This window comes from Zootoca vivipara, chromosome 3 (assembly GCF_965207765.1).
Source record: "Zootoca vivipara chromosome 3, rZooViv2.hap1.1, whole genome shotgun sequence".
Taxonomy (NCBI): domain Eukaryota; kingdom Metazoa; phylum Chordata; class Lepidosauria; order Squamata; family Lacertidae; genus Zootoca; species Zootoca vivipara.
This window is the reverse complement of record NC_142586.1, coordinates 102,894,786-102,918,223: the sequence shown is the minus strand read 5'-3', so window position 1 is coordinate 102,918,223 and position 23,438 is coordinate 102,894,786. Positions and strand designations below refer to the sequence as shown.

Genomic DNA, 23,438 nt, shown 5'->3' with positions numbered 1-23,438 from the left:
TGCAAGGGCATCAGGAAGAACGCTCAATGAATAGGTCACCTGGCACTCTTGCAGTTAGCTACTTCTCCAAGGAAATTTGCTTACCAAACCCACCACCACTAAAACTCTCCTGTGGTGTCTGTGAATCTATGGGGTTTTCAGTAGTGCCCTTCATTTGTAGAACGCACTCAACAGAGAATCAGGCTTGGTGCAGCAGACCAAACCTGTGCAGAGGCGGGTAGCAGCCAGGTACACTTGCCCTGGGCCTCGGAGGGTTAAGCCGGCTAGCTTTGGGGTAGGACCATGGGCTTCAGGGAAGGGCTGCACACCCATGTGCTTTGCATGCAGAAGTTCCTCAGTTCAACCCCCCAGCATCTCTAGGTAGGGTATGCAGGGTATGAACCCCTGCTGCCACTCAGTGTAGAAAACGCTGAGCTAGATGGACCAATGGTCTGACTTGGTATAATAATAATAATTTATTATTTATACCCCGCCCATCTGGCTGGGTTTCCCCAGCCACTCTGGGTGGCTTCCAACAGAACATTAAAATACAACAATCTATTAACCATTGAAAGCTTCCCTAAACAGGGCTGCCTTCAGATGTCTTCTAAAAGTCTGGTAGTTGTTTTTCTCTTTCACATCTGGTGGGAGGGCATTCCACAGGGCAGGTGCCACTACCAAGAAGGCCCTCTGCCTGGTTCCCAATAACTTGGCTTCTTGCAGCGAGGGAACTGCCAGAAGGTCCTTGGCACTGGACCTCAGTGTCTGGGAAGAATGATGGGGTGGAGACGCTCCTTCAGGTATACTGGACCGAGGCCGTTTAGGGCTTTAAAGGTCAGCACCAACACTTTGAATTGTGCTCGGAAACGTACTGGGAACCAATGTAGGTCTTTCAAGACCGGTGTTATGGTCTCGGCCGCCGCTCCCAGTCACCAGTCTAGCTGCCGCCTTCTGGATTAGTTGTAGTTTCCGGGTCACCTTCAAAGGTAGCCCCGCATAGAGCGCATTGCAGTAGTCCAAGCGAGAGATAACCAGAGCATGCACCACTCTGGCGAGACAGTCTGCGGGCAGGTAGGGTCTCAGCCTGCGTACCAGATGGAGCTGGTAGACAGCTGCCCTGGATACAGTATAAGGCAGCAATTGCATTCTTCTTTATTATTTAGTCACTTCCCCCCACTGCTGGCAACTCAAGGCGACTTACAAAAAACACGCTGTATGATGCAGCACAGGCCATGCAGGGTACAGACAGCTTAAGTCTTCCAACACCTCATCAGCACTGCCTCCCCGGGAGCCATCGCCTCCCTTTGCCTAATGATAGGGCCAGCCCTGCATATCCACCCAACGTAAAAGAGTAACCAGGCACGAACATCTCTTGATTCTGCAGCATTATAAACATTTACTGTGGTTCATGTATATAAACAGCCTAAAATCTGCCCCGGGGAGTTTGATCCGCTAATGGGCCAGTATCGGCCATACATCGTACACCCTGTGCCTCTTGAAGATACAGAGCTTCAGTGCAAAGCTTCTGCTGTGCGTACAAGTACGGAAAGAGAATTAGAGAAGCAGCCGGGCTCCAGTGGGTGGGCTTCCTCCGTCCAAAAACTGACCAGCCCCATGGGCAAAGTCGCCGTGCGATCAGGAAACCATGGAAACAGCAGGATTATAATTACGGGCTGGAGCCTAATCAGGGGCATGGCAACTGTTTGATCTCTTCCCTGCCTTCCAGCCCAGACATCTCATTTTGCGAGGTATGTGTGCTTATTAAGGGAGCCTTTGCCTCTGGGGGTAACCTAGCTGGCAACCTTCTTTGGTACCACAGGGTGACTTCCTCTGGCGGGTGCTGCGATTTGGGAAGGAACTTCACTCACCCCCATTCCGATCCCTTCACTATTCTACTTCTACGGAGTCAATTAAATTACCTGTTGATCAAACAGGGACAGAGCAGGAAGCCTGCCAGCCTGACAACAAGCTTTTCGTAATCTATCTATTTCAGGACATTGGGGTGAAGAAGACACTTAATTAACTCTGAAGCAGGGAGACTACGACGGAACTGAACAATGGAACTGCCTTTGTCTGGAAGTTCCAAATGTTTTATGGCTCCCCTTTCAGGGAAATTCACGAACATGGATTGCTTACTGCATCGAAGTAACTTTTTTTTCATCTGCTCATATGTAGGAAGGTCCAAGGCGGGTGTCAACACTTGGCATCCTTAAGCTACAGGGCTACAGTACCCCAGCAAGGCCCACTGCCAACATCATCCCTGGCCTGCTCCCATTATAAACATTTCTAGCACAGTGCTCTGAGCAGAGCTGAGTGCCATATTAATTTCTGGCAATCTCCCTGCCCTAGCATCGTTCTGGGACATTGAGATGCAGAGAGACTCAGCCATCCAGTGTTGTTCATAGCACAACTGCTAACAGGTAAGTCTAAAGGGGTTCGTCACTTTGCTCAGCCTCCAGCCCCACCAAATCTGCTCTGAATGGAAGCACAGCCAAACAACTGTGAGCCTTAACTGTTTTTCCACATTGCCATGACATTTGCACATAGGCAGGGCTACCACTGTTAAATGCCACCTAAAGTACATGAACTTGGCATGAGCAGCAGGGATAAGAATCTCCAGGCCTCATGCTCTGCAAACCAGTACTGTACCCGGTAATTCATAGAAACCTTTACATGTGCAGTTCATAGAATCGTAGAGTTGGAAGGGACCCCGAGGACCATCTAGTCCAACCCCCCGCAGTGCAGGAATATGCAGTTGTCCCATATGGGGGGTCAAACCTGCAACCTTGGAATTATCAGCACCATGCTCTAACCAACTGAGCTAGTTCGAGCTGGAGAGCTCTGAAAATATGGGATAGTTTTGTAGACCTCCTTATCTGGCTCTTGACTGTTGCCACTCACAAATCTAACCCGCTGTTACTGTATGTTGTGTGTTTTGTGTTTTTTATGTTGTAAACCACCCTGTGATCTTGGGATGAAGGGAGATACTGTATCTAAATTTACAGTAATAAGTAAATAATGAACAAGATGAGTAAGACAGAATCTACCCCCAATGGTTTTGGTTTTTGTTTTAATGGGAAGTGCCTTCTTTCTTGCAACATCTGGAGTTCTGCTCATGACCAATGGACAGGAAAGGAGAGTAGGCTAGTAACAAGCAAACTCCCATATACTAAGGGAGTTTCCAGACTGTCACTGTTTTCAGCTGGGATGCAGTCACATAGAGGCAAATTTTTCAGTTTGCAGCATTAAAGACGACTGGGAAGTCTTGTGCAACAATCCTCCTCTCCCCCCCCCCAAAGTTCAGGCTTTTTGCAACAAGGAAAGTGATGAGAAACTGCCCTGGAAAGTGCGGTCTAACACTTGCTTTGATCACCCAACGTCCTCACAAACAAATTAAGAGTAAATGCTCACTAACCAGCATCCTTGCAAACAAATCAGGATGAATACCCAACGAACAGGTCGCTGGAAGCGCCCTATATTTGGCATTGACACAGTATTTATCAGATTTCAAGGAGATTATTCCCGAAACCCTGCGCTAGATGGAAAAACAGTGTGACATAGTATGAGAAAGCTTCCTATCTTCAAAAAAAAAAATACAATCCCATGTGTGACAGTTCAGACAAATTCATAGAGGCTAAGACTACCCATGCCTACTCACCATGAGGGACGTCTACTAATTTGGTAAAAGAGAGGTGATACCGTATACCTCTGAATACCAGTTGCCTGAAATCACAGGAGGGGAGAGTGCTGTTCACTCATGCTCTGCTTGAAAACATCCCACATGCATCTGGTTGGCCTCTGTGAGTAAAGGATGTTGCACTTGATGGGCCTTCATTGGCATGAACCTTCTAATGTCTTTTGGTGCACATCAAAGCTACCTTGTCTTCCGACGCACTGGAGGATTAAAAAAAAAGGAGGAATGGTTGAGGGAGTCAGAGGAAGATCTGATAGCCATCTTCAAATATCTAAAGAGCTGTCACATGGAAGATGGAGCAAGCTCGTTTTCTCCTGCTCTGGAGGGTAGGCTGCAAACCGATGGATTCAAGCTACAAGAAAGGAAATTCCGACTCAACGTCAGAAAAAGCTTTCTGACAGTAAGAGGTGTTCGATTTGATGGATTTCTGTATTTTAGAATTTCTGTTTTTTTGGAAGCCGCCCAGAGTGGCTGGGGGAACCCGGCCAGATGGGCGGGGTATAAATAATATATTATTATTATTATTATTATTATTATTATTATTATTATTATTATTATTATTATTATTAGAGAGTGGAGCAGACTAGCTCAGAAGGAAGGCTCTCCTTCCTTGGAGGCTTTAAAACAGAGGTTGGATGAATCTTCAGTTGAGATTCCTGCATTGCAGAAGGTTGAACAAATGACTCTCGGGGTCTCTTCCAACTCTACCATTCTATGATTTCCAAGGAAGCAGAAATTCCCTTGGCACCAATATAGCAAAATAAAACTTTTTTGTTTTTGTTTTAAGATCTCTTGGGTTTTTACCTTTCAAGCACTTTATCAAGCCCTTTTTAAAGCTCTCACTTGTTTGGTATCGATAGGCTGGATTGCATTTTATTTGTTATTTTATTGATGGTGCAAATGTCAACTATTGTAAAGGCATTCTGAAAGCAGTCCTGCTGAAGGTGTGAGATAGAAATTTAAGCTATTAGTTAATTATTGCCATTCTTGCAATCTAACAAGCCTTACTTCTACTCCAGCAACCATAGGACTTTTTTTTTACACAATCATGAGTCAGAGATTTGGGACCTATTTGCACTGCAACAACCACCACATATGCCCAAAAGGTAATTCACACACATCATCTTAGTAAAAAAAAAAAAGGTTTTAGAACTACCTTGTATTCTTAGTTACAGGTAGGTAGCCGTGTTGGTCTGACGTAGTCAAAACAAAATTTATAAAATTCCTTCCAGTAGCACCTTGTTGTTGTTTAGTCGTTTAGTCGTGTCCGACTCTTCGTGACCCCATGGACCAGAGCACGCCAGGCGCTCCTGTCTTCCACTGCCTCCCGCAATTTGGTCAAACTCATGTTTGTAGCTTCAAGAACACTGTCCAGCCATCTCGTCCTCTGTCGTCCCCTTCTCCTAGTGCCCTCCATCTTTCCCAACATCAGGGTCTTTTCCAGGGAGTCTTCTCTTCTCATGAGGTGGCCAAAGTATTGGAGCCTCAGCTTCAGGATCTGTCCTTCCAGTGAGCACTCAGGGCTGATTTCCTTCAGAATGGATAAGTTTGATCTTCTTGCAGTCCATGGGACTCTCAAGAGTCTCCTCCAGCACCATAATTCAAAAGCATCAATTCTTCAGCGATCAGCCCTCTTTATGATCCAGCTCTCACTTCCATACATGACTACTGGGAAAACCTTAGAGACCAACTAAGTTTGTCATTGGTATGAGCTTTCTGAAGAATTGCGCATGCACACGAAAGCTCATACCAATGACAAACTTACTTGTATTCTTATTAAGGGTTTCTTAGGCACATGCTCCTGGGCTTTCACAGACGGTCTTGGTGAAAGTTTCCCAAAGACTATAGTCAATCGGTCTGTCTGTCTATCCATGACTTTTGAGAGTTATGATATTATAGATACTGCAGAAAAATTGCTGAAAACCATTTGTGTGACCCTGGTGTATTATTATTATTTTTTAAAAAGGCTCCCTTCTTGGCGAGCTAAGCAACCATGGATTGCATGGAACAGTTGCAGCCCTGTTACAAAATACTGTTTTGTACCAAGACACAAAACACCTGCTTTCTTGCTAAAGTAAAAACAAGGCAATAGTCATAGCAAAACCATGAACGAAAAACCACAAGTGACCAAGCACTTCTGAGTCATCCCCCCCTCCCCAACCTTCTCTCATACATTGTGACATTCCTCTAAAAAACTCTCAGCCACCTGCAGCCTGCACAAAAAACTGCTGATCAGCAAGTCTTTTGTTTGCCTTAAACACCGGCATAATTACATGTCCGTATACTGCCCAGATGGCTGGAGCCTTCTTCAGAAAACATTCACCCATAAGCCCTAATGATTAAGGAAAACTGGCAGGGGCCTTTTCCCCCTAAGGCAGAATCCTGGAAAAGCTCCCGCAAAACCATTCCCTCCCCCCCCCCTTTTCTGAAAGATAAACAGAGCGCTGTGGTCATAACCAAAGTTTTCAGAAAGAACCACTGCTGAGAAGCTTCCTTTCTCCAAAACATGCAACGCTGATTCTCCCCCCGCCTTGCCTCAAGATCATTTGTTTGGACATAAAAGCCAAAGAGTTTCCAATAGGGCCTTTAAGTATCGAATGTCATATTCCTGATGGAAGCTGTATGGAAAGAAAACTGGGGCAATAAAGATTTGGTGTCCTTGGGGCAACGTTTTGGAACGGTCCCATGAGTGAGTGCACGCACACCAAGAGCTCCTCTAGACATCACCTTTTATTGTGCTTTCATTATTATTCGCGTCCACGATGTTATCAGGGAGGTTGCACGTTGATCCTGCATTCAATACTGTTTGTGGCTGTGAAAAGTTTTGGTGTGGCCACATGGCTTCATTTCTAATCAGTGCTGGAAATCGTGAGACATTTTATACTGCAAATGTGCAGCTCCTTGCCCCCCTTTTATCGCTCCAGACAGCAGCAACATGGCAGGATTGGGAAAACATTGCAGAACAACCGATTAAGCAGAATAAATCCACCATGAATGCACTATTACTGTGGCAATAATTCGCTATAGAATACAGCCACAATAAAATACCCATCTGGAGGAGCCCACAATTCAAGGTGCAATAGTCTTTGTCACTGAGATAATTCAGAGGCGATTCATTAACAGAATCAGGGCCATCTTACCCATAGGCACTAGGGGTGCTGGGCACCCAGGCGCCGGCCTCTCAGGGGCGCCAGGCCGAGAGTCCAGGGAAGAGCCCGCCTGTCAGTTGGAGCACCGCGGTGGGCTCTTCTGCTGCGGGTGGCTCTGCGCCACGGGTTCTGGGGCCACCGAGCCAGCAAGATGCTGAGGCGGCCGGCCAGCTCTGCCCTCCTGCACGTCTGGGACTGGGCAACCGGGGGGGGGGAGGCGGATCTTTGCACCCCGGTGCTGCTGCATATGCTTAAGACAGCCCTGAATAGAATCCTAACTTCTTGTTAGATGTTATGTGCATGGTTTTGTCAATGGTGTTGTAAATGTTATATAGAACAATTTTATTTGTACTCATGAATTTTGAGCTGGGAGATGTAGTCTCACCTCTGCAATGGAGTTTTAGCTGGTCCATTACTGGAAGAAAGATGCAGAAACGGTAACCAAAAAGTGTCAGGGAACAATTACTATGCCATAGCCTTATGTTTCCTTTCAAGCAAAGCTGGGTTGTTGTTGTTTTTTGGCGGGGGGTAGAATTTAGAATGCAAAAGTAGCTGGGGAGGAAATGGGGTGCTTAATCCTTTCCCCACCGTTTTTTCCAGTCCTCCTTCTCTGCTTCACCATTCTGAATGATTTTATATCCCATGATTATAAATGACCTAGCTACAAGAATGACTGAAAAGCCTACTATTGAAAAAGCACAGTTGCATTTCTAAATGAAAGCATCTATGCAAGTGCAAAATGTAGAATTTGGATCCCGTATACGAAGTTGCATTTATGGGCCACAGACAGAGGTGCTTTGTCTACACATTGTCAGGGTAATTAGTGCATGGCAGAATCCCCCTGAAGCCCCACGTAGCCTGAACGGGACACTTCATCCTGCATTTATGAGCAATGGCAAACTGTGCGATGAACTTCCGCTGCGGTCAAGAGTAAGTGCCTCGGGTCTGTATTTGTTCATACATGGTTTTTAATCACAAAGTCCTTGTCTTCATCCCCACAAGGAGGACCAAGTTCAGAGTGAGAGAGGAAGAGAGACAGAATAAATAATAAATTGTAATCATGGAAACCCTGCCCGTGAGGGACATCCTTAACTACTACTCAGTCTTCAGCACAGGCCTGTCTGGTCCTAGCCTGAATGGTCTTCTGACATTGTTAGGATCTGGGTCGGCCCCAGAAGAGCACATGAACAAGGTCCCAAGTTCAAATTCCCAGCATCTCCGGGCAAGGCCACAAAATACTCCTTGCTAAAACCCCGAAGAGCCACTGCTGAGCACAGAACAACAGCCTAATCTGGTATATAAAGCATCTTCTATGTTCTAAATACAGTGGTACCTTGGGTTAAGAACTTAATTCGTTCTGGAGCTCCGTTCTTAACCTGAAACTGTTCTTAACCTGAAGCACCTCTTTAGCTAATGGGGCCTCCTGCTGCCGCCGTGCCACTGGAGCACAATTTCTGTTCTCATCCTGAAGCAAAGTTCTTAACCCGGGGTACTATTTCTGGGTTAGCGGAGTTTGTAACCTGAAGCGTCTGTAACCTGAGGTACCACTGTACTGTTTGTTTGTTTGTGTGTGTGTGTGTTTGTGTGTGTGTGTGTGTGTGTGTGTGTGAGAGAGAGAGAGAGAGAGAGAGAGAGAGAGAGAGAAACATTTGGCAGGAGACCAAATCCTGACTGATTTAATTCTCATTTTGTTGCTATACTATTTATTTATTTATTTATTTATTGACTGTTTGCTCATTTTAATAGCTGTATTGGTAGAACTTTTAAAGATAGAAAGGTAAGATCTAAATATCATTAAAGCATCACCACAAAATAAAATAATAATAATAATAATACCATCCTAGGCACTGGCTTTGCTATATTTCTCCAGAAATCTTTGCAAGCTACTATTTCTCTGCATGGTATCCAAGTAAGAGGCACTTTGGAGTTGTGGGGAGCTGGAGGGGGGTAGATGGTAATGTTATTCTGGTAATGTTTTTAGGAACCAAAGCATTCTGACACAGAAATAGGTATTGCCTGTTCACCCACTTTAAATCTCTCTCTCTCTCTCTCTCTCTCTCTCTCTCTCTCCACACACACAGCAAGAACAGAAGAGAAGTTAAAAGCGAATTAAGGCTTTATGAAACTGTGAAACAATTGTTCACGAGAACAAGGTTCAAGTCTATTGACTTTGGCTAATATTGACAACCTAGATTCACATCTACCGAAGGGAGGGGCGGAGGGGGGAAAGAATTTTATTCTCTGGAATGGCAGCTCTCATGGAATTGTCTCAACAAATATGGCACTTGCTTTGTGGATCCCGCCCCCATTCCCAAGGGTATCCCCTTATGCACGCGCCCTCGGCATTATCTGAACTTTGATGTGACCTTATTGCTAATTTGGACCTCTTGCCTTTCATGCTTCACAGCTGCACAACTCTTTGATGTAGGGACTTGAATTTCTGGTTGAAGACTGTCCAAGTGACTCAAGTTTGTTCCCTTTTTTTCCACTATACAATAGTGGGTAATTACAGTTCCAGGAGACCCAGAGTCACACTGGAACGAGACCATCTGTGCTCATAGCCTTGGACATACAGTACTCTGTAGTCTGGGAGAACATAAAACCAGTTCCGTTGGATCTCGTGTTATCTGATATTTTCTGCTTGGTGCACCTTTTATACAAGGGCCCTGGGTCATCGATTGGGCACAAGGCAGCTATGATAACTATACCAATTCTGAACTGTACATCCCGACAGCTGTCATTTGGGGGGCGTGTTTTAGCGTCTCCAGTCCCTAAAGCTTAGATGCAGAGGGGCTTCCAGTTAGAAGTGCATAGCTGACAAAATGCACCCAATAAAACTATGCATGTGGTATATTGTAGTGATACCAGTCTTTAAAAAAAAATTCTTCTGGATTAAATATTAAGAAAAAGAAAATCACTTTTTCTCCTCTTCAACGTTCTGTCATCCAAATGAATAATAATAATAATAATATATTTATTTATAGGGACCCAGGTGGCGCTGTGGGTTAAATCACTGAGCCTAGGACTTGCTGATCAGAAGGTCGGCGGTTCGAATCCCTGTGACGGGGTGAGCTGTTGCTTGTTCCCAGCTCCTGCCAACCTAGCAGTTCGAAAGCACGTCAAAATGCAAGTAGATAAATAGGAACCGCTACAGCGGGAAGGTAAACAGCGTTTCCATGTGCCGCTCTGGTTCGCCAGAAGTGGCTTAGTCATGCTGGCCACATGACCTGGAAGCTGTACGCCGGCTCCCTCGGCCAATAAAGCGAGATGAGCGCTGCAACCCCAGAGTCGGTCACGACTGGACCTAATGGTCAGGGGTCCCTTTACCTTTACTTTACCTTTATTTATTTATACCCCGCCCATCTGGGCAGCTTCCAACAAAAGATTAAAAATACATTAATACATAAAAACATTCCTTAACAGAGTGTTATGAAAACCACAGACCCTAGAGGTTTGGATGCTGAGAAGGGCTCTTTTAAATTAGTAAGTTTGCAGAGAAAAATTACTGGACCACGCCAACTCTATACAGTCATACCTCAGAAGTTGAACGCCTTGAGAGTCAAACGTTTTGGCTCCCGAACGCCACAAACCCAGAAATGAGTGTTCCGGTTTGCAAACGATCTTTGGAACCCAAAGGAGCTTCCTGCAGCCAATCAGAAGCCGCGCCTTGGTTTCCGAATGTTTTGGAATTCGAACGGTCTTCTGGAACGGATGCTGTTTGACTTCCGAGGTACAACTGTATTATGAAAATCTTGTGCAATAGGTTCTTTGAGAATGCCTGGGAGACTTTCCTTGTGACATTAGCTAGAGGCTTGGTGGAGCAACTTCCCAGGGAATTCTGTCTGTAGAGCAACTCTTTATGCTGCATGGATTCTGGGTGTGGTGGTGATGAGGTGTAATCTTTGGGTGTTTACAAACCCTTATGTCCTGGAAGAAGTTTTGGAGGAAGGGTCTCTCTGATCCTAGTTGGGGGGCATATTGAATCCTGCAACTTCATTTTGCGCCTTGGTCTGCTCTTACCCATTTTGATGAGCAGGGACTAGGAGGGGCTTTTGCTTTGAGTCTGCATAGATGCCCCCCAGAACAATTACCAGACTCGAGACCCTGGCTTGAGGCATCATGGGGGTCTGCAATCTGAATGTGTCCTTACTATAGGGATGGAAAGATCATTCAATTTCACTCCTCAGAGTTTCTCCTTTTTCCAATCTTAAATTCATTTCTCAACAGTTCTGCAGCCATTTTCTATCATTATTAAATCCTCATTAAAATTATTCAGCATTTTAGTGCAAATTCCCCCTAATAAAACACATTTTTGTATGCAGTGTCAACTTCCTATCCAACTTCCTATCCACACATTTGCAAGCAATTTATTTTAATATAATGCATTTTTGTATGCTGTTTTACTTGTATATCCGTTTTTATGCACATTTCCGACTAATATATGCCTTTCTGTAAATAATGGTTGGTTGTGGGGAAAATTCAGATTAAGCATGAACTTTGAAGGTTGGCTGTGTTTTAGTTACAGGTAGGTATCTGAAGAAGTGTGCATGCAGACGAAAGCTCATACCAAACTACCGTAAGTTGGTCTCTAAGGTGCTACTGGAATGAATTTTTTATTTAGTTTGCATATTGTTTCAGGGAGCATTAATCTTATAGATTCACAAACTGAACTGAATTTCCCCCCTATTCCTAGACCTTACCTTCTTGAGTTCTTTCCTACACTAATAATTTTGTCTTCCTGAGCAAATAACCAATACCAGGTTTCAAACCAATTGGTAGTCATGAGACTAGCAGTACACACAATATGTCCTCTTAAAATTGCTGGTTAAGGGTCCCTAGTAGGCATCATCCAGCACCCACACCTCATCCAGCACCCCGTTCTCACAGGGGTCCACCAGATCCCTGTGGAACACCAAGGGGCAGAACATGAGCACAAGAGCACCCTTTCTAGAAACTGGCATTCTGTGGAGTCTTGGCCAGTAGCCACCAATAGCCCTCTCCTACGTGAATTTATCCAATCCTCTTTTGAAGCCATCAAAGCTGGTTGTCATCACTGCCTCCTGGGGGAATGGGCTTCGCTCCATAAGACGCACATCACCATAGGACGCACCCAGTTTTTAGAGGAGAAAAACAAGAATATTTTTTTTTTGCTTTCTTGAATTGTCCTAGGCATAGCAGCCAATTCCTAGAGGCCTAGGTGCCTTTGCCCCCCCCCCCATTAAATTTTTCAGGAAGCTTCTTTTGCAAAGGGGGAAAGCTCCATTTTTGAGGATCAACTCAAAGTTGTTCAGCTTAGCTTGCAAAGGGGGAAAAAATCCTGTTTTTATGGGGTTCAACTCACAGTTCTGCAGCTTCTTTAGGAAAGGAAAGGGACCCATTTCTACAGTTTCCAGACAGATAATCTAATCAGCCAATCACATGTCTCCCTCTGTAGACAACAATTGAGGCCTAGGCAAGGGGCCTGGCCGGGCAGAAAAGAGAGCTAGCTCCCTTATCTCCCTCCCCGATCTCTTGCAATCAGCTGCTGAGCTGATTCCTTTCAACACTCTGTTTCCCTCTTGCTAGCCTCTAGCTTTCTTTTGTAAAAGAAGAAGAAGCATGATCTGCCTTTCGATCCTGGGCAGTTCAGCTCCAGGGACCACACACTCGATCCATAAGACACACAGACATCTCCTCTTACTTTTTAGGATGAAAAAAGTGTGACTTATGGAGTGAAAAATACTGTAATTCTACACCAACCTAAGTCAGCCCAGTGCAAGATTATAGGTTTCACCTGGGCCTTCTAAAATAAGCAACTCAGTCAATAGTAGCCTGCAAAGTTTTTTTAGTGGCTAACAAAGGTGGCACGAAGAGCTGCATTTATAAGCAGAGCTAAGAGAATGGGGTTTCCCTCCTCTAGCAGCCAACTTGGTTTATATGACAGGTGCAGAGAAAGAAAAGAGCACCCCGTTCCTATGCTATCAGCCTGCTCACTCACTTGCATGCAATTCCTAGTTGCCTCTGGTTACCAGGCTAGTGCTTAAATGCAAGGCTAGTTTACCTGCAAGGCACGCCTGGAAGAAGCGGACCATTTGGATCCCTTCCAGTCAGGATTCAGGCCTCATCATGGGACTGAAACTGCCTTGGTCGCACTGGTCGATGATCTCCGGCGGGCTAGGGACAAAGGTAAGAGCTGTTTCCTTGTTCTGCTGGATCTCTCAGCGGCTTTTGACACCATCGACCATAACATCCTTCTGGACCGTCTAGAGGGCTTGGGAGCTGGGGGCACTGTCATGCAGTGGTTCCGCTCCTTCCTCCTGGGCCGTGTTCAGAAAGTGGTGGTGGGGGATGAGTGTTCAGACCCCTGGGCGCTCACTTGTGGGGTGCCTCAGGGTTCTGTCCTCTCCCCCATGCTTTTTAACATCTATATGCAGCCACTGGGAGAGATCATCAGGGGGTTTGGGCTGGGTGTCCATCAGTATGCTGATGATACCCAGCTCTACCTCTCTTTTAAATCAGAACCAGTGAAGGCGGTGAAGGTCCTGTGTGAGTGCTTGGAGGCGGTTGGAGGATGGATGGCGGCTAACAGATTGAGATTGAATCCTGACAAGACAGAAGTACTGTTTGTGGGGGACAGGAGGCGGGCGGGTGTGGAGGACTCCCTGGTCCTGAATGGGGTAACTGTGCCCCTGAAAGACCAGGTGCGCAGCCTGGGAGTCATTTTAGACTCACAGCTGTCCATGGAGGCACAGGTCAACTCCGTGTCCAGGGCAGCTGTTTATCAGCTCCATCTGGTACGCAGGCTGAGTCCCTACCTGCCCACTGACTGTCTCTCCAGAGTGGTGCATGCTCTAGTTATCTCTCGCTTGGACTACTGCAATGCGCTCTACGTGGGGCTACCTTTGAAGGTGACCCGGAAACTACAACTAATCCAGAATGCGGCAGCTAGACTGGTGACTGGGAGCGGCCGCCGAGATCACATAACACCGGTCCTAAAAGACCTACATTGGCTCCCAGTACGTTTCCGAGCACAATTCAAAGTGTTGGTGTTGACCTTTAAAGCCCTAAACGGCCTCGGTCCGGTATACCTGAAGGAGCGTCTCCACCCCCATCGTTCTGCCCGGACACTGAGGTCCAGCTCCGAGGGCCTTCTGGCGGTTCCCTCATTACGAGAAGCCAAGTTACAGGGAACCAGGCAGAGGGCCTTCTCGGTAGTGGCACCCACCCTGTGGAATGCCCTCCCACTAGAGGTCAAAGAGAACAATTACCAGACCTTTAGAAGGCATCTCAAGGCAGCCCTGTTTAGGGAAGCTTTTAATGTTTGATGGATTTCTGTATTTTATAATTTCTGGGTTTTTTTTGGAAGCCGCCCAGAGTGGCTGGGGGAACCCGGCCAGATGGGCGGGGTATAAATAATAAATTATTATTATTATTATTATTATACCTACTTTGAGTTTCGTATTCCTTTAGACCAGGCATCCCCAACCTGCAGCCCTCCAGATGTTTTGGCCTACAACTCCCATGATCCCTAGCTAGCAGGACGAGTGGTCAGGGATGATGGGAATTGTAGTCCAAAACATCTGGAGGGCCGAAGGTTGGGGGTGCCTGCTTTAGACCAATACGCCATCCTCTGACTAGCAATTTACAATGCATAACAACAACAACAACAACAACAACAACAACAACAATTTATTATTTATACCCCGCCCATCTGGCTGTGTTTCCCCAGCCACTCTGGGCGGCTTCCAACAGAAAAATAAAATAATTGATTAAACATTAAAATCAAATGTTGTACACCTAGGAAATTTACCAATAGAACTTTCTTCCACTGGTGTATACTGTACACCTTGATTTGCCGCATATGAGTGTCTCTTCCATTTTGGTGATTGGCTAAAACAGCAATCTGAATCATAAAACTGCAGATAGGTTTCTTATGAGTATCTGTTAAGGCTACATGAATCCAACCACTGGGCTCCACTAATTCAAGTTGCCGGGTTTCCTGTAGATATGTGGAAGTTGTTTCCTACCCTGACAGAGATCTTACTTGGAGTGTAGCTTTCATCTGATTTATAATCTGCATACAGTGGTACCTCTACTTACGAATAACTCTACTTATGAATGTTTCTACTTAAGAACGGAGCTCCGTCCGCCATCTTGGATGCGGTTTAGATAGGTTTGCTTCGACTTACAATTTTTTTCTCCCAATGCATTCCTATGGGATTCGACTTACAAATTTATTCGACTTACAAATGTGCATTCGGAACACATTAAATTCGTAAGTAGAGGTACCACTGTAAATACACAGCGTTTTCACTGTTGTTTCCCTCCTGAATTGGATGTTCACCAAATGAGGCTGTGATCCGTCAGACTGCCAGTATGTTTGTAGATTATCATCTCGTAACTGATCCACACCAAATCCTGGTTTACAAGTGGAAAGTGACCAAACAGCTTGTGATCCAATTTCTCGAACAGTTCCAGTCCTTTCCAGCTGCTTTGGATCTGCACCGGGTGGTGTCTTGTTAGCAGTGGTCATTTTTCAGCTTCACGCGCCCTCCGCCGACGCCAGCGGCTCCGCATAGTTGAAACGAGGGATGACACTAGTACTTCTGACTGCAGACGTCACTTCCTGTTTCTATGATGCCCCTTTCTTTCTTTCTTTCTTTCTTTCTTTCTTTCTTTCTTTCTTTCTTTCTTTCTTTCTTTCTTTCATTTCTGATCAGGGCTGCCCAAATTCCCACCAAGGATTGCAAGACACTTGACTTGAAACTGGTTCGCAACAAAAGCCACCGGTGCTTGCGCACTTTTAAAAGCTTTCCTCTGTAGGACTTCAGGTCGCCAAGGACCAGAAATCTTGCAGAAAGAAATCCCCCCCTGCCTTCTGAGAAAATTATTTCCTCTCCCTGTAAACACAGTGGGCTGCTAGCTCCCAAACAGGCTGGAGATAAGGCCTCGCTCTCCAGATAAGCTCCGTCTTATTCAGCCCTTTTTAAAAATTGGTTTGACTGCAGTTGGCAGATAAGAGACTCTGGATGGCTACGGCAGGCCTGTCAGGGAGAAGGAGGGAGAATACCTTGGGCAGTAGAAGCCAGCAGCTTCACAATGTACAGAGAGGCAAGAGGGGCGGGAGGAAGTCTTTGTTTTTTCAGAGATCAGGTTTCTCTTTCCATTCACAGTTGGTGGAGACTAATCTCTGGCTTGGAAGGCACAGGGGCCTATGTGCGCTGAGATCATCGGGGGACAAGAGGCAAGATTTAATGAAACTAATTTCTTGACTGTTGCTTGCCGTCAAGTAGGGCTGGGCACATGTAACACGTCGTTTGACTACGAGGCGCTCCCGCCGGAACGAAAAGGACTTAAAAATAATGCCACCAGATTAAAAACACTGAGAGGCACCCAAGCTATTTGTTATTGTTATTTCGTGATTTCCATAGCACCACTAATGTGAGCAGCGCTTTGTATAAAACAGAGCGATTCCCCCCCACACACACACACAAAAGTGAGCTTCTTCGTCATGATCCCACAAAAAGAAATCAATCCATCCCACTTCAGATTTGTTTTGTTTTCTTCTGTTTAAGAGTCAAAATAAGGGAAGGGAACCAAAAATGACTTCTATATCACCTGGTAAGAAAAGATCAACAATGCATCCTGCAAGGTTTCGAAGACGTCAACATAATCGCACTATATGTTTCCACATGATCGAGAACATTTTGTCTGATGCACAAGTCATCAAATAAATTGGACAGTGTTGACACCATGCCAGAATATGTTCCTCACCCCCACCCCCACCCCAAAAAGCCAAGGCGGCCCGATTGTGTCACAAAACCATCGCCCATCTTCAACACCCATACAAAGGGGAAGATTTCAGATCACATTCCCTCAAGCGCTGTTCCTTTCAACAAATGTAAGTGAATATGTTTGGCTGATACAGTGGTTAGCGTGTCGGATTAGGCCCTGGAAGAACAGGGTTCAAATCCCTATTTTGGACATGAAGCTCGCCAAGTGACTTTGGGCTATTCACCCTCTCTACCTCACAGGGTTGTGAGGATAAGATGTGGAGGGGGAGAATCATGCATGCCACCCTCAAGGTGCTTGGGAGGGAAGGTGGGAAGCTAAACAAACAAACAAATCAGTCAGTCAGTCATTGTGGGATGAGACTCCAGGGGAAGGGATGGGGAAAGTTTTTGGCCTGGGAATCCAGATCTTTATCACCTCCTACCCAACAAGCCATATTTTGCCATATTTTTTTTGAAGCTCAACATCAAAAAAACCAAGATCATGGCCACTGGTCCCATCACCTCCTGGCAAATAGAAGGGGAAGAAATGGAGGCAGTGAGAGATTTTACCTTCTTGGGCTCCTTGATCACTGCAGATGGTGACAGCAGTCACGAAATTAAAAGACGCCTGCTTCTTGGGAGAAAAGCAATGACAAACCTAGACAGCATCTTAAAAAGCAGAGACATCACCTTGCCGACAAAGGTCCGTATAGTTAAAGCTATGGTTTTCCCAGTAGTGATGTATGGAAGTGAGAGCTGGACCATAAAGAAGGCTGATCGCCGAAGAATTGATGCTTTTGAATTATGGTGCTGGAGGAGACTCTTGAGAGTCCCATGGACTGCAAGAAGATCAAACCTATCCATTCTGAAGGAAATCAGCCCTGAGTGCTCCCTGGAAGGACAGATCGTGAAGCTGAGGCTCCAATACTTTGGCCACCTCATGAGAAGAGAAGAATCCTTGGAAAAGACCCTGATGTTGGGAAAGATTGAGGGCACTAGGAGAAGGGGACGTCAGAGGACAAGGTGGTTGGACAGTGTTCTCGAAGCTACGAACATGAGTTTGACCAAACTGCGGGAGGCAGTGCAAGACAGGAGTGCCTGGCGTGCTATGGTCCATGGGGTCACGAAGAGTCGGACACGACTAAACGACTAAACAACAACAACACCCGACAAGCCAATTTTTGACAAGTGGGTGGGTTCCTCCACCTGTCAATCATCTGATGTCACCAGGTGACCGATGTGTGGGTGCTCCCGGTCACCTGTCAAAGTTGACCCACTTCTCCAAATTTTGCAGTGCAGAAATGTATACAGAAAAACACATTATACAATGAATATCCATACTAGGGGGAAATTGCATTCGATAGTGTGTACAGTATACTAAAATGCCGCCGAATTTGCATGAGGTCTTTTCAAGAACAACACGTGAACGGGCTTGGAAATGTGGCGAATTGAATTCAAGACCGGAAGGGTGAGAAACTGTGCAAAAGAAAAACCAGCTAGCACCAACCAGACAGCCACAATCCAGACGTCAGCTCTTTCCCAGGGCAGTTGGTGCTAGTCAAACGCATGAGCAGGATTAGCAGTGTGGGCAGAGAAAGAGGAGTTTGCCAAGCAAATTCAATAGTTCTGTGGAATACGATAGGCTTCCTTGGGTCCCAATAGGCTCTTGGCTTGGCTCCACCTCTCTTGTCCTTTTCCTATATGAACCTCTTCTCCAACACCTGAGGCCAACTCATAGCATCTGCCCCATGGAAAGGTGGGAAGAAGAGCCAAAGGCCACCTAGAGTGTCCTTGACCTAAGCCACACAGAGCTAGCTCATCACAACACATGATTCCAGCTCCTGCTTCAGCAGGGATGGTCCCCTTCGTTGCACAAGTTTTGGGTGGATGTGGTGTGTTTTTATAAAAGCTACCTGCTGCTTTGAGGCCTCACTTCGAAACCTTCCTTGCCACCACAGCCCAGTCTTGCTACCTGCTTCTCCAACCACTACTCTCTGGACTGCCTTTAGAGAACCAACCTCAGCTTGTATCTCCAAGCTATGAATTTCCCTTTTCTCCTCGGTCATTGTGACCCTTCCCCGAGAGACTGCAACACTCCAAGGAAGCACGGGACTTCTCTGGGGTGAGGTAGTGGTGGTTCCTGTTTTCCCCTCACTGGGGAAGCTGGAAGCAAACATCTGGAAATTGCATAAAAGTCTGTCTCACAGCTTTCACCGGCACGGTGCCCGCTTGTATCTCTTAGACTGTGGCTCCCATCTTCCTCAGACACGATGGTTGTGTTGGCAGGGGCAGGTGGGGATGGCAATTCAAAACATCTGGACGGCACCAGGTTGCGTCTCCACCCCCACCATTCAGCCCGGACACTGAGATCCAGCACCGAGGGCCTTCTGGGGGTTCCCTCATTGCGAGAAGTGAGGTTACAGGGAACCAGACAGGCACCCGCCCTGTGGAACGCCCTCCCAGCAGATGTCAAGGCAATAAACAACTATTTTACATTTAGAAGACAACTGAAGGCGGCCCTGTTTAGGGAAGTTTTTAATGTTTGATGCTGTACTGTTTTTAATATTCGGTTGGAAGCCGCCCAGAGTGGCAGGGGAAACCCAGCCAGATGGGCGGGGTATAAATAATAAATTATTATTATTATTATTATTATTATTATTATTATTATTATTATTGCAAAGGCTGGTCTACGGACAAAACCTACTGTAGGTGGAGTTAAATTTTGTAAGTCCACGAGGCTATCAACTATTTATTCCTTGACCAAGTACCCTGTTTCTCCGAAAATAAGACGTAGCCATAAAATAAGACGTAGCAGGATTTTTAAGCATTCAAGAAATATAAGCCATACCCCGAAAATAAGACATAGTGATAGGCGCAGCAGCAATGCCGGCCGCGGCAGGAGGAGGAGAAAAATAATACACCCCCTGAAAATAAGCCATAGTGTGGTTTTTTTCTGAGGAAAAATAAATATAAGACGGTGTCTTATTTTCGGAGAAACACGGTAATTACGGTACCACAATTATTTACTCTAAAACCTCAGTCAGTTCACAATGCCAGAGCAAGAGAAGGGGTTGCAAACACCCACAGAAAGCGCCCACCTTTTTGTGATTTTGACAGAGGCCTCAAAAGTGGGTGAAAACGTTTACAATCGCATAGGCAATCAGGGTGATGTGTTGCTAGCACAGCCCAGTCGCTTGAGCAACAGAGGCAGAACTTCCCTCCCTCGCATGAGATCATTTTGAGGGCAAAGCACTGGTTTCCTTTCCCCCCCCTCAACATAATCCATAGGCAAATCTGATTGGGTGATGGAGCAGGTGATCCTATATGATCCTGCGCTGGCTGGTGAATAGTCAGGGCACCAGTACAAAAGAAAGCCACTCTGCTTTCTGCAGAGAATTTTTAACGTCCTCTCAAAGCTCTTCTTTTGTCCCCAAAATGTTTGTGGGTAACGATTCATACATTGAATGTCAAAATACTGATATTTCTACCTGCAGCAAAAGTGTCATTATACCTCAGTTCGTAGGCTGAATTTTGAATTTCACATATATATATATATATATATATATATATATATATATATTTACTTTACTTATTTCAGGCCATTCATATGCCGTTCTAGAACCACGTTCTCTGCACGGCTTACAACAAGGAGAAACGCTAATTTAAAATATATGCGACAAAGCAGGTCAACAGTAAATATAGAAAAACAAGCAGCAAATCTCATGCAACGAGAACAGCTCCTTCCCGTCCCTCACGTCTTTCCTTTAAGATCGTAATTGTCTTAATACCCAAAATCCGACCGGCTCATTGGAAGCCTGACTGCGATTAAATATTTACAGAAAGGCGCTATCAGGATTACTCACCAGTTGCGCCACTTCTGTTTACATGAGTCATGCAAGGCTCTTAAATTAGAGCCTCGGAGGAGTTCCTTTAATATATATATATATATATATTTACACTTGTCCTCAGAAGACCTTGTGGAAACTGTTCTGTGGTTCTGATCAGAAGTGGCAGCTGCTTCTTGGCCTTTGTGTTTACAGACATGCCAAGTGCTGGTGTGTGTTTTAATGTGATCTTGTTTTGGACTTAAATATATATGCCTTCCTCACACAAGGAAAACATGAAAAATCAGGATGTGACAGCCATAGTGTGTCGCTAGTGCCATCTACTGCCTAAAGGTGAACATGCACTATATAGAAAGAGAGCTGTCATGGTCTAGAAGAGGTTGTAGATCTCTGATGATGCGTTGTACTGTTTTAACTTGGGAGCTGTATGTGATAAGCAGTGGTGTTCTGTTATTTTCTTTTTTGGGTCTGTCTTGCAGCAAAAAGGTTTTCTAAATCGATTACACGTGGCACGGTGTCTTGTAATGTGCACTTGCCATATCACGTTTTTTGGGTTATCCTATTTTGCCCTGTCCCTTAACGCCTCCTCTGTGCCAAAGCCATTGCCTTCAGTCCCCATTTTGTTTTCATTGCTGCTGCTGTTAATATCTGAGTGAATCTTTCTCTCCTTTCTGGGTAGATTTACTAGGGAGGAAGACCCCCCTTGCACCTTAAGTAGGAGGAGTGCCTGAGAATGCGTTGTAAATTTTGTTGGTCAGTAAGGACCACAAGCTGGATTTTCCTTTACCTATCAAGGGAGAGCTAATGTGGGGACGCAGCAGCAGTTTTATGGACTGCTTACGAAGTGTCCATGGGCAGTTTAAAATTCTTTTTTTAAAGAAGCAACAAGGCCCTAGATCCGAAGTAACAATAGGCCCAATGTGTGTTCCTGGTACAAAAGAATGAGACAACAGCTAGCAAACTGCACAGGTACTGAACCACAGAGTGTTATAATGCACAAACCAGATTTGGAAAATGTAGAATTTCAAGAGCGGTGCAGATGAGCTCTAAGAGTGTTCCTGTTCTACTATTTGAGCCTATGTATGAATATTTATAGGGACCCAGGTGGCGCTGTGGGTTAAACCACAGAGCCTAGGGCTTGCTGATCAGAAGGTCAGCGGTTCGAATCCCTGTGACAGGGTGAGCTCCCGTTGCTCTGTCCCAGCTTCTGCCAACCTAGCAGTTCAAAAGCACGTCAAAATGCAAGTAGATAAATAGGAACCGCTACAGCGGGAAGGTAACCAGCGTTTCCGTGTGCTGCTCTGGTTCGCCACAAGCGGCTTTGTCATGCTGGCCACATGACCTGGAAGCTATACGCCGGCTCCCTCGGTCAATAATGCGAGATGAGCGCCGCAACCCCAGAGTCGGTCACGACTGGACCTAATGGTCAGGGGTCCCTTTACCTTTATGAATATTTATTAATTTAGATTTAATTGCCCACACATCATCAATCCCAAAGGGTATTCCAGAGCAGCTTAAAAACAGTTTTTAAAAATACAGTAATTTATAGAACAGAGTAGACAAAAGATCTTAAAAAGGCCAGACAAATAAAACGGTGTTCATCTGGTGTAAGTGGAATAGCTCCTTTAACAGATGTGTGGAAGAAGAAATTTTAGCAGGTGTAGCTTATCATGCAATCGCCTCTTCTATATAACTATTAAAAATATAACTATTAAAGATGAAGGAACCTAACTGGTATCTTTAAAAAGTTGACATTAGAATCAATGCACGCTGGGAAAACACCATAATCTTTGAGATTCTTGAAAAGAGCCATCATGTCTCTTGGTTTTATTTTCACCATACTGTCACCACTGATTAAACAGCATTTGCCACAGTACAGAAAGCCTACAAAGACACAATTTTTTCATAGGTGAAAGTGGTACAAATGTATATACCACAGCTAGGCCCCTCGTTTTCAAACTAACTTAAAATCTATGGAGAGAAAAAAAAACACCTCTCTCCAACCTTAGGCAGTGGGGCTTGAAAGAAACGTAGTCAAACACAAACAAACCCTGAAAGTGCATTTCAGCCAATGAAAATTACACATTCGCATGAAAGATGCACAGAACAGATTTTCGACTTCGTTCTTCGGGAGAGGAAAACTCTTGAGGCCCTTTCTCACCCTTTATCTTTCGTCGCATTTGCTTTCAACAGCAGGTGGCGCTGCTGTCAAAGAGAATGGCAAAAAAGCATGATTTCACCACATACAAAAACAACATGAAAGTGTAAAAATATCTGATGCTGTGCCCATCTTAATAGCATTCTAAAAACAAACTTCCAGATGTGATGCTAACCTTTTTTTAAGAAATGAAAAAAAGAAAAACTGGCATATTTATTGGAAGCTACCTTATCTGTCTGGAGGAGACTCTTGAGAGTCCCATGGACTGCAAGAAGATCGAACCTATCCATTCTGAAGGAAATCAGCCCTGAGTGCTAACTGGAAGGACAGATCCTGAAGCTGAGGCTCCAATACTTTGGCCACCTCATGAGAAGAGAAGACTCCTTGGAAAAGACCCTGATGTTGGGAAAGATGGAGGGCACAAGGAGAAGGGGACAACAGAGGACGAGATGGTTGGACAGTGTTCTCGAAGCTACGAACATGAGTTTGACCAAACTGCGGGAAACAGTGCAAGACAGGAGTGCCTGGCGTGCTGTGGTCCATGGGGTCATGAAGGGTCGGACACGACTAAACGACTAAACGACAACAACCTTATCTGTCAATCAAGCCCATTTTCTGAGTGATTGACAGAGGCAGATATCCTTTCCCACCACCTTAACACTCATCCTTTTAACTAGAAATAGCAGAGATTGAGGCTCAGAGCATGTACTCTACCAATGAGCTGTGGTTCCCCATCCCCAACAAAACCCCAAAACATGTAACACCACTGCCCAGTGCTAGCTGCTTTGACTGGCAGCGGCTCTCCAAGTTCTTTGTATTATTTTTTTCAAAGGACTTTTTATAACTGTTAAGAACTTCTTG

At 45.3% G+C, this 23,438-nt stretch overlaps 1 protein-coding gene across 2 annotated transcripts in view; it reads right to left on the bottom strand.

Moving 5' to 3' along the window:
• LOC132591836 (uncharacterized) overlaps window positions 1-20,578 on the bottom strand; it is a 264,084-nt gene extending 243,506 nt beyond the window's left edge. The window contains exon 1 of one of the 2 annotated variants that reach the window (XR_015949171.1): window positions 20,438-20,578. The gene's annotated coding sequence lies outside the window, so the exon portion shown is untranslated. The remainder of the gene's footprint in view (window positions 1-20,437) is intronic. The other variant, XR_009557250.2, reaches the window with a different exon arrangement.
• Between the last annotated feature and the right edge of the window lie 2,860 nt (window positions 20,579-23,438).